Source organism: Kogia breviceps, chromosome 3 (genome assembly GCF_026419965.1).
Source record: "Kogia breviceps isolate mKogBre1 chromosome 3, mKogBre1 haplotype 1, whole genome shotgun sequence".
Classification (NCBI taxonomy): Eukaryota; Metazoa; Chordata; class Mammalia; order Artiodactyla; family Physeteridae; genus Kogia; species Kogia breviceps.
The window spans coordinates 118466912-118478323 of record NC_081312.1 but is presented as its reverse complement, the minus strand read 5'-3'; the positions used below and the strand labels follow the sequence as shown (position 1 = coordinate 118478323).

The following is an 11412-nucleotide window of genomic DNA, read 5'->3' as shown; positions in this document are numbered from 1 at the left end:
CTACATGTCAAAGGAAAATGTAATGTTTATTTGTAGGTGGTAAAACAATTTTTGATTCTTATTATTTATCACTGAACAAACATATATTGAATGTTGATGGTATACTTGAACAAAACAGAGAACATTCCCTTGGTAGAGCCAGACATTAAACAGATATTTTCAAGCAATGCCATGACATTCTCAGATTCAGCTTTTAAAGAGATCATCCTGACTGCAGTGGGTACACAAGCAATTACAAATGACCAGAGAAGAGCCAGCTGTAGAGCTCCTGATAAGTTGATGTTTGCCTGGACTTTCAAATAAGGGCACTGGAAAAAGAAACACATATAAGTGAAATCAGAGAATGGTTAAGAGATTAAAGTGAGCAGGACTTCACAGTTGCTTGACTATGGAGTGGGGGAGAGGGTAGATCAAGGATGGCACTCAGTCCTCTTGTCTCTGGGTCTAGAAAGATCATCTTGCCTTTTATCAACAGAGGATTGTAAGAGCAGCCAGGGGAAGAACTGCAGGAGCCCAATTTTAGATGGCGTTGAATTTGGGATGCTTGAGAAGCCTCCAAACGGGGATGTCTATGAGGTGATTGAAATGGAGCTAAAAGAAATACACTGTACTTGAGAGAGATACATTTAAGGGCCAACAGCCATAGAAGATGAATGAAGCTACCTGCTTTAAGAGATTGAACTCAACACTCAAAGTCATATATATATATATATATATATATATATATATATATATATATATATATATATATATAAAGATTAGTCAGCTAAGACTGTAAATAGAAATAGAATTAAATAGGAAAGCAGTAAGCATGTGCTGTCATAGAATTCAAGGATAGAGCATGTTTCCAGAAAGGTGTGGTCGGTAGTGCTAAATGCCACTGTGATCACATAGATTGAGAACAGAATGATGACCTTAATGACATGGCAGTTTGGGAGGACCTTGTCAACGAGTCATTTCAGGGGAGCGATAGGAGTAGAAAAGATTGGGGTTGAGATGTGAGTGGATGTCAGAACGTGGAGACTGAATGGAGGTAACTGCAAATTTCCACTGGAGGGAGACGGGGGAGAGAGGGAAGAGATTGGGAATGAAAGAAGGGCTACAGGATGATAGTAGTAAGAGAAAAAATTAGATGTGTCATGAACTCAGTGCATACCCATCAGCTACAAAAAATTCTTCATGAGATGGAGTTAACTATACTCATTATTTAAAATTATGTTCTGTCAAAACCTATCTCATTTATGTAGTCTTAATCTAACTTTTATGGCAACAGAATGGTTGAAAATCGAAATAGAATATTCTCTGAAAATATAATGAGTAGTCAATTGAAAATTGAATAAAAGTTGAAGGGTGACTTCTCAAGAATGGCTTAAAGCACATTACCTCTTTATATAGGTCTCTTTGTATAAAACCTGCCATTCTGTTCTGGCATTTTAATGTAATAATTTACACAGGAAAATGGATACTCAAGCACATCAGAACGGTTAACATTTTATAGCACTTATCAAATGCCAGGTACTTTCTAGGTGCTTTAGATGTAATAATACATTTAATAATTTTTTGAAAAGCAACTATGATATTCCCTCTAAATACTTATTTAAAAAAAAAAAAAAAAACGATCTTATACAAACTCTCCTAGAAAACAGCAAAAAAGATTACACTCTTCTACACATTTTATGAGGCCAGGATAATCTTCATCCCAAAACCCAACAAGATGATACAAGAATGGAAAATTACTTACCAAAATCCCTTATGAATATAAATGTAAAATTATGAAAGATATATAAGCCTCTACACTGAAGAAACTTAATGAAAGGAAGAAGATATACAAATGATGGGGTTCATGGATTCGAAGTTCAATATATTAAGATGTCAATAGATTGAATGTAAACCTAGTAAAAATTAGAGGGGTTTTTTTTGCAGAAATTAATCAGCTGACTCTAAAATGTATATGGAAATACAAGAGTTCAAGAATAGTCAAAGCAATCTTACAGGTAGTAACTCTAGCAGATGTCCAGTATTACAAAGCTATTGTAACTAAGACAATGTGGTATTGGCACAAGCATGGACAAATATATCAAAGAAGTAGAAAAGACCAGAAGCAGACCCACACATATTTGGTAACCTGTGACCTAATTTATGTCAAAGGTAACATATTTGCTATGCGTAGGGAAAAGACCTTTTTGGAAAACGATGCTGGTTTATTTTAGTATCCATGTGGATAAAATGAATCTTGACCTCTTCCATATATAATTTACAAGAATCAATTCCATATGAGTTTACAGGTCCAAAAGTGGATGGCAAAATAAAGTTTTCAGAAAAAGACATAGGAAAATATTTTCACATCTATGTGATAAGCAAAAGGTTTCTTAAACTGGAGACAAGATGCTAATCATAAAGGGAAAATATTGTTAAGTTGTTGATCATTACAATTAATCTTTTCCTAAAAAAATATGGCTGAGTGTAAAGATAACCCACAAAGTGGGAGAAGATATGCAATCTCTATATGTAAACTGACAAAGGATTCTTATCCGGAATATGTAAAGAATTTCTACAATGAAAAGGCCGATAACCCAGTAGAAAAATGGGCAAAAACTTGAACAGGCACTGTACAAATGAGCCTATCCAAATGGACAGCAAATATATAAAAAGGTGCTTAACATCATTAGTCATCAGGCAAATGGAAACTGAAATCACAAAATGATACAATTGCACAAAGCCAGAATAACTAAAGTAGGAAAGTCAATTATTAAGCATTATCAAGAATATGGGAAAAAAATTCTCATACTTGCTGGTGGGTGGGAACATGAATTGGTACAACCACTTTGGAAAACTGGTTGGCAGTATCTATTAAAGCTGGCTATATGAATACCCTATGACCCTTTCTCCAGGTTTACTCTTAGGTTTATAACCAATAGATATGTGCATGTCAATAAAAGGCATGCCCGAGAATATTTGTAGTGGCGCTACTTGTATAATTCCAAACTGGAAACAGTATATATAGAGAGATAGATACCCATCAATCGCTGGGTTGATCAGTAAATTGTGACTCTACAATGGAATACATAGAGAAATGAAATGAAAAACTGTTACAGGCAACAACATGGACAAATTTCACAATGTTGAGCAAAAGGAACAAGACAGATGCACGGATAAATGCAATGTATGATTTCATTTATGTCAAGTTCAAAAATAGGGAGAATACAGTCTATGGTGTTAGAAGTCAGGAGGCTGTGGGGATAGTGACTAAAAGAATCTATGAGTTGGCTCCTGGGATGATGGTAATGGTCAGTTGTTTTGGTTTGGACTCTACTTACGTGAACTTGTTCACTTTGTGAAATTCCCTGAACTTAAGACTAATGTAATTTCCTGCGTGTTTCCTAAAAAGAAAAGAAAAACAATGAAGCCTGACAATTTTATCCCTAATTTACAATGAAAGCAACCAAGACTAATCACTGTTAAGTATTTTAAACATGAAAAGAGAGAACCCATTCAAATAAACCTTTAAAATTGTGTAAGAGTTGGCAGTCACTTTAAACGATAAACCCAAAGAAGGCAGTTCTTACATAATCGTATTGCATTTGAGTATTCGATTTCATGTTAAATCAACCATCCGGTTTTTTTTAACCATCAGTTTTTAAAAATCTTTATTATCAGGAATACTAAAAATGACTTCTCACTGATTACATGATGAAGCATTAAAAAGTTGCTTTGCATGAACAAACTGACCCATAAAACCTCAGGATCCTAGGTGTTCCAGAAAATTTCAACTTCTTACAGTTTATACTTAGGTCCATTGAGCCTGGCATCCTAGGACAACATCTCTCACATGAGTTATTTTTTTTCCCTTTTCACATATGAAAGCTTGTAGAGCAAAAAGGTGATGGAATTTTTGTGGTTCCTGAGAAAGGCTATATGTCTTCTCTCCCATGGGAAGAAATAGAGATAGATGATGATAGATGATAGATACATAGGTAGATAGATAGATAGATAGATAGATAGATGATAGGTGATAGATGGATAGAGAGATGATAATGGATGATATAAATATAGATGATATAGATGAGCATGTATGTATATACATATATATGCATATATATATATTGCTGAAGTGAAAACTTTACCTTTTTAGGCTCAGTAGTTGGAGGCCTACAAATTAAACTCAACTAACAGATTAACGAGAGAAAGAACAGATTTTAACCATGTAAGGGAGTTCACAAAGAAATGTGACTCAAAGAGGGCGGTTGAATTTGGGACTTAAACACCATCTTAAGAGACAAAGGGAAGGAGGAGAAGGGCATGTAAAATGGGAAGACAAATGACTTGTTAGAGGGGAGAAGGGAGGAATAGCACATGGAAAAACAGATGACTTTTAGGAAAATTAAGATGGGCCCTTAGGAGAATAGACAGATGGGAGACAGGATAGTTTTGTGGCAATGTCTCTAGGTGTGGTGCCTTTTCATTGTCCCTGGTGGTAAGAGTCAACCTTCCTAGGTTGCTCTTTGGCAGGGGATTTAAAACAACTGAGTTCTTTTGGGAGGCTCTGCTTTCAGTCAGATAAAGGAGTTCAGAAAAAAAAAAAAAAAATCATCTGTTGATTCTCAAATGTTTTCAGCTCAGAATAATTTTTATGTCACAGTGGCATATTCTGTACTCCTTCAATATGTATATACATACACATGTATAGTCGTATGTTTTTGTGAAATTTCACATATCTCCAAAAATTGATCCAAAGACTCCAATTAAGAACCCAAGAACTGTGTTTTCAGGTAAAACATCAGAAGTTTGTCTCTTGCTGCATTTGAAACCTCAGGGTGCAGGGTGTGTTTTTCTAGGAGCCCAATGTCAGTAGCCTGCTCATTGCCAGAATCCGACTTATTTATTTCTGATCCAGCTTTTCTCTGGGAAATGTTTTATTAAGCTAGTCTTTATAGGCTGAAAAAATTTTAAATTTCAGTTGGCTTTCCATTCCCTTAATTCATTACAATAAAACATACAAGCTTCTACTCTCCATGTATTTTCATTATCAGATCAAAACAACTGGTTGGAAAAGTGAAAACACATGAAATCATTTGTTTAACTGCATAATAAATAGCTACCATAACTGATTCAGTATGCATCTACCCAATAAATGCTTGCTGTGAGTTTGTTTTTGTTTGGGCATTTTTATCCCCCAAAGGCCTGCACAACCCAGAGCAGTGGTCCAGCCAAGCAAAGTTAACAGGGACAAGTGGAACGTTCCTGGCACAGTGAAGGGAGACTGAAGATTGGTTTTATTTAGTCGAGGCATGAATCACCTGTATGTTACGTATACTCTGTGTTGGGCTGCACCCAGGCAGAAACTGGAGGTTGCTGGACACGAATCTGGCATAAGAAGTGGGAGACTTTGATTTGCATTTTTCTAATGATTAGTGATGTTGAACATCCTTTCATGTGTTTGTTGGCAATCTGTATATCTTCTTTGGAGAACTGTCTATTTAGGTCTTCTGCCCATTTTTGGATTGGGTTGTTTGTTTTTTTGATATTGAACTGTGTGAGCTACTTGTGTATTTTGGAGATTAATCCTTTGTCAGTTGCTTGGTTTGCAAATATTTTCTCCCATTCTGAGGGTTGTCTTTTCATCTTGTTTATGGTTTCCTTTGCTGTGTAAAAGCTTTTAAGTTTCATTAGGTCCCATTTGTTTATTTTTGTTTTTATTTCCATTTCTCTAGGAGGTGGGTCAAAAAGGATCTTGCTGTGATTTATGGCACAGAGTGTTCTGCCTATGTTTTCCTTTAAGAGTTTTATAGTGTCTGGCCTTACATTTAGGTCTTTAATCCATTTTGAGTTTATTTTTGTGTATGGTGTTAGGGAGTGTTCTATTTCATTCTTTTACATGTAGCTGTCCAGTTTTCCTAACACCACTTATTGAAGAGCTTGTCTTTTCTCCATTGCATATTCTTGCACTGGTCAGAATGGCCATCATCAAAAAATCCACAAACAATAAATGCTGGAGAGGGTGTGGAGAAAGGGAACCCTCTTGCACTGTTGGTGGGAATGTAAATTGATACAGACACTATGGAGAACAGTATGGAGGTTTCTTAAAAAACAAAAACTGGAACTACCATATGACCCAGCAATCCCACTACTGGGCATATACCCTGACAAAACGATAATTCAAAAAGAGACATGTACCACAATGTTCATTGCAGCACTATTTACAATAGCCAGGACATGGAAGCAACCGAAGTGTCCATCAACAGTTGAATGGATAAATAAGATGTGACACATATATACAATGAAATATTACTCAGACATAAAAAGCAACGAAATTGAGTTATTTGTAGCGAGGTGGATGGACCTGGAGTCTTTCATACAGAGTGAAGTAAGTCAGAAAGAGGAAAACAAATACCATATGCTAACACATATATATGGAATCTTAAAAAAATATATATGGTTCTGAAGAGCCAAGGGTCAAGACTGGAATAAAGATGCAGATGTAGAGAATGGACTTGAGGACATGGGGAGGGGGAAGGGTAAGCTGGGATGAAGTGAGAGAGTGGCATGGACATATACACACTACCAAATGTAAAATAGATAGCTAGTGGGAAGCAGCCGCATAGCACAGGGAGATCAGCTCGATGCTTTGTGACCACCTAGAGGAGTGGGATAGGGAAGGTGGGAGGGAGATGCAAGAGGGAGGGGATATGGGAATATATTTATACGTATAGCTTATTCACTTTGTTATACAGCAGAAACTAACACAACATTGTGAAGCAATTATACTCCAACAAAGATGTTAAAAAAAAAATTAAAAAAATAAAAGACTGATGTACTAAAATTGGAATGATACAGAGATTAGCACAGCCCCTGTGAAAGGATGGCATGCAAATTTGTGAAGCGTTCCATAGTTTTTAACAATAACATTTGTGAAATAACAAAAAAAAGTTAACTATGACTTCAACTTTTAAACAATAGTGAAATACTGCACAACAGAAATAGGCTTTCAAAGGAATTTTCAAAACAATGAAATATGTATTGAGTACCTACTACATGCATAGGAGGTATAATGACTGCATGTTTTCTTATATGTATTGCTATAATACCCAGGCATTAAAACCAGTGCCAGTATTTCAATTTAATTCTTCTTTTATAATATTTCAAAAATTCGGGCTTCCCTGGTGGCACAGTGGTTGAGAGTCTGCCTGCTGATGCAGGGGACACGGGTTCATTACCCTGTCTGGGAAAGCAGTTGGGCCCGTGAGCCATGGCCGCTGAGCCTGCACATCCGGAGCCTGTGCTCCGCAATGGGAGAGGCCACAACAGTGAGAGGCTCGCTTACCGCAAAAAAAAAAAAAAAAAAAAAAAATTCAACAAAATGCTTTCTTTTAATTTTTACCCTAGAAATATTTTCCTATTAATGTGCCTGGCAGCAATTGACCAGTCAGATAAAAACTCCTTTTGATGTAAGTTTTTAAGTTAGTAGTATATTTCCAAATTGGTAGAAATACTAATTAGGAAATACTCTGGTTTGAGAAATTGTGAAATTAATAAAAGTTTCTTGCTTCTGATTAAAAAAAAAGAAGAAGAAGAAGTGTGAAGCACCGCCTCTGACTTGGCGAAAGTGTCAGACATCAATGGCCAGAGACAGGTTCTCTGGTCATGCAGCCCCATAACCCTGACAGAGCTGAGCTTACTAGGGGAGGGACACAGGTACCTCTTGTCTCAAACTCTGAAACTTTTGCCCTTGACTATGTATACTGATGCCCTCAGGTGCAGCAACTTCTTCACCAGGGAATTTAGAAGTGCAAGTGCTACCTGGCTTAATGCTCTGAGTAGAAAAAAAGCCCCTATCATATAAAAATATTTCTTCTTTTTCATATTGTCTGTACTGTGTGTGTGTATATATATATATATATATATACTATATATATATATATATACTATATATATATACTATATATATTCCATTTTAAAATTACACGAAATGTTTGGGCTGAATATTCTTTTCTCTTCCAAAGCATTAATAAAGATGCTAAAACAGGTCAGCACATAACATTGATCCCTTCAGATCACTGACCAGACACTTCTTTTAAACTAGATCCAGGAGCATTTATCACTATTAAGGCCTTAAAAAGTAATTGGATTCAACTAATCAGTCTGTATTTTTTTTCCAGCAAATTAAACTGAAAATTGGAGCTTTGTGAAATACCACTGAATCTTCTATACTGATTTCAAATAGCAAACAGAACTTAGGACCTTTTCCAGATAACCACTCTCACTCAATATTCTCAAGTTTAAGCTTCATAATTTATAGTAGTATATTTGCTTTTAAAACTCTGGGCCGTTACAGTCATCGCAGTCGCTACTATTTATTGATGGTCATTTATATTCAAGGCACTTTGAAATCATAGTTTAGCCAATTACAAAGATGTTTTGCATAATTAGCAGGGTCTGTCTAGGCATAAGGTTTTGATCTGTGCTTCGGTTCTTGATGTTACATGAACAACTTTGAAAGAGTCATGGTTAGGAGGTTGCGGGGAGGTGAATACTCTAAGGTCTGAGCCATTTTAGAACTATTGGCTTTTGAATGATAAGGTCTCCTGATAGCTCTTTCCCATGTTTCTTATAAATGGTAACTTGGTCAAGCTGTCCATTCCTATCAAGTATTCATATTGACTGTTCCTGTGAAAGATTTCCAAATGAATAGTGTCTCATTCATTTAATAATTAATGCCCCCTTAGATTTCAGCCTAGATTTCGATTATTCATAGTCCTGTGGGAACATGAATGCAATGCACATGTGGTCCTAAAAGTTGCCATTATACACTAATATGTATTAAATAGATAACTAATAAGAACCTGCTGTATAAAAAAATAAAATAAAATTCAAAACCGGGGCTTCCCTGGTGGCGCAGTGGTTGAGAATCCACCTGCCGATGCAGGGGACATGGGTTCGTGCCCCGGTCCGGGAAGATCCCACATGTCGCGGAGCAGCTGGGCCCGTGAGCCATGGCCGCTGAGCCTGCGCGTCCGGAGCCTGCGCGTCCGGAGCCTGTGCTCTGCAATGGGAGAGGCCACAACAGTGAGAGGCCCGCGTACCAAAAAAAAAAAAAAAAAAAAATTCAAAACCAAAAAGTTTTAAACCTTATCGTATTGCACTTCTCTCCCAATGTCCTGATAAGCTATACAATTGTTACCTTATTTAATCTGTGTTTCACTCACTTTCTCTCTTTTACAGCTGTCAATTCTCTAACTCAAAGATGGCAAACATTTCACACGTCCTAAAACAGGCAATTTAAAAGGGGGGATTTAAAAACTCAGAGGGCTGGTTGAGCCCAGATTTGGACTATATCGAAATGAAAACCAGTTCCCTTCCTCCAACTGCCTTTCATTAACATTTGATTGTTGTTGGCTTGGGTGACCTCAATGACCTGGAGCTAGAAAGAGAGAGGTTCAAGTCCAAGACCGGATACTATGGTGGTAACTTACTGTATGTCTGGGCAACACATTAATCTTCCTGGAGCCTCAATTTCTTCATTTTTAGATTAGAAATAATAGAACCCAAATTAACGGATTTTGAATAAAGAATATAAATACTCAGCAGTGTCAGGCACACACTCTTTGCTTTTATTAAATTAAGATATATATGTGTGTGTGTGTGTGTACATATATATATATATATATGAAGAAAAGTGCATATATCAAGTGTGCAGTTTGATGAATCTTTACTAATTGAATAGCATTATGAAACCAGCACCCGGGTCAAGGAACTTGACATTACCAGCGCCCCAGAAGCCTCTCCTGTGCCTCTTTTCATTCTACCCCTCAAGGGTACATGTACGTTTTCTCAAACTTGGCACTATTGGTATTTGGAGCCGGATACTTCTTTGATGCAGAGCAATGACAGCGTAATGTTTAGCAGCATCCCTGGCTTCTGACAGTTAGATGCCTGTAGTACCTCCCAATCCTGCCAAAATGTGACAATCAAAGATGTCTCTAGATATTGTCAAATTTTGGGGTGTGGGTTGGGGGGAGGCAAAATGTCCCCTAAGTGAGAACCTCTGCTATATACTATTCTTTATACCACTAGGAACTAAGTCCTGAGGGGCACCTCCTGTGTGAGCTGTCACTTGTTCTCCTCTGTCTTCCCTCCTCTGTGGGGACTCATGCAGTTGAGAGAAACTTCTGAGTACCGACTACTACCAAGTATGTACACTGCCTAGGAGTTCTGAAATCCACATCCTCCTGGGACCTGGGGCCCCAAATGTCTTGCTTCTTTTGCCATTTCTCCCTAGCTTCTACCAATTTCTGCTAGTAGAAGTGTAAATTAGTTCATCCACTCTGGGAAACTGTTGGCAGTATTTATAGGGATTTATTAAGCTGTACATATGTGTACCCTATGACTACCCCAGTTTGAGTATTTACTTAATCATTTGCATCTGGCCTTTCCCAAAAAGAGATCTGAAGTCATTTGCAATAGACAACATTAACATATTAATTAACCTGTATATTTTAGTGGAGTATTATAGCTGAAAATAAGAAAAATTATTTCCTTGATTTGTACTACAAGAAAGCTGGGGAGTTCAAGATGAAGATTAATATTAGTATTAATTGTTTTGTAATAAACATTCTTGTTTATAATTTGAATCAGATACCAAATAAGTTCACATATTTCATTGTTAATATATCTCTGAAATCACTTTTAAGCTGGTATGTTTCCAGTCTGTATTTTTTGTCTCAATTTATTAGTTAAAGAAACTGATTTTTTGTCCTGTAAATCTTCTGATCATCTGAATTTAAATGATTGCATCCCCATGGTGTCATTTAATATGTTCTCTGTCCTCCTGTTCTCTGTAAATAGTAATTGGAAAGAGGTGTTCTCAGTTACAGTTTGTAGTATAAGGCCCTGACAATTAGCTTTTTGGATTGGAATGTAAGTGCCTGACATTAAAGGCATCCATTTCAAAGACATTCATTTTGAATGAACACATTGTCAACTAGCCATTATGTAAAGAGCCAGGCCACCCCCCACCCACCCACCCACCATGAAGTTCTCCTTCCAGAAAGTCCGGGCTGACCTAGATAACTGACCTTTTTGGTGACCCTGCTTTTCCTGTCTTCCACTTTAATTCCCACTCTTATGGTTTAAATTCACCAATAAATAGTGAACGCACAAAACCCTAGGCACCCCACACTTGACCCCAGTAGAGGCACCACTTCAAGGTCCATGCTCTCTTTCTCTCTCTCTCTTTCTCTCCCCCCATGACCTTGTATGGCCCCAGGCATGCTGTGTACCCTCCAGGACCTGTGAGTAATAAATACTGTTCATTTCAAAGTTCCCTGACAGTTGTTTCTGAGGTGTCTGCAGGCATCTTGCAATCAGAATAAGAATCACAAGGGCTGGTCCAGCCACTGCATTCAAAATGTCTAT

General features: G+C 37.1%; 1 pseudogene; it reads left to right on the top strand.

The window, feature by feature from the left end:
• The first annotated feature begins 6799 nt into the window (after positions 1 to 6799).
• On the top strand, positions 6800 to 6894 carry LOC131753905 (U6 spliceosomal RNA; annotated as a pseudogene).
• Positions 6895 to 11412: the final 4518 nt, after the last annotated feature.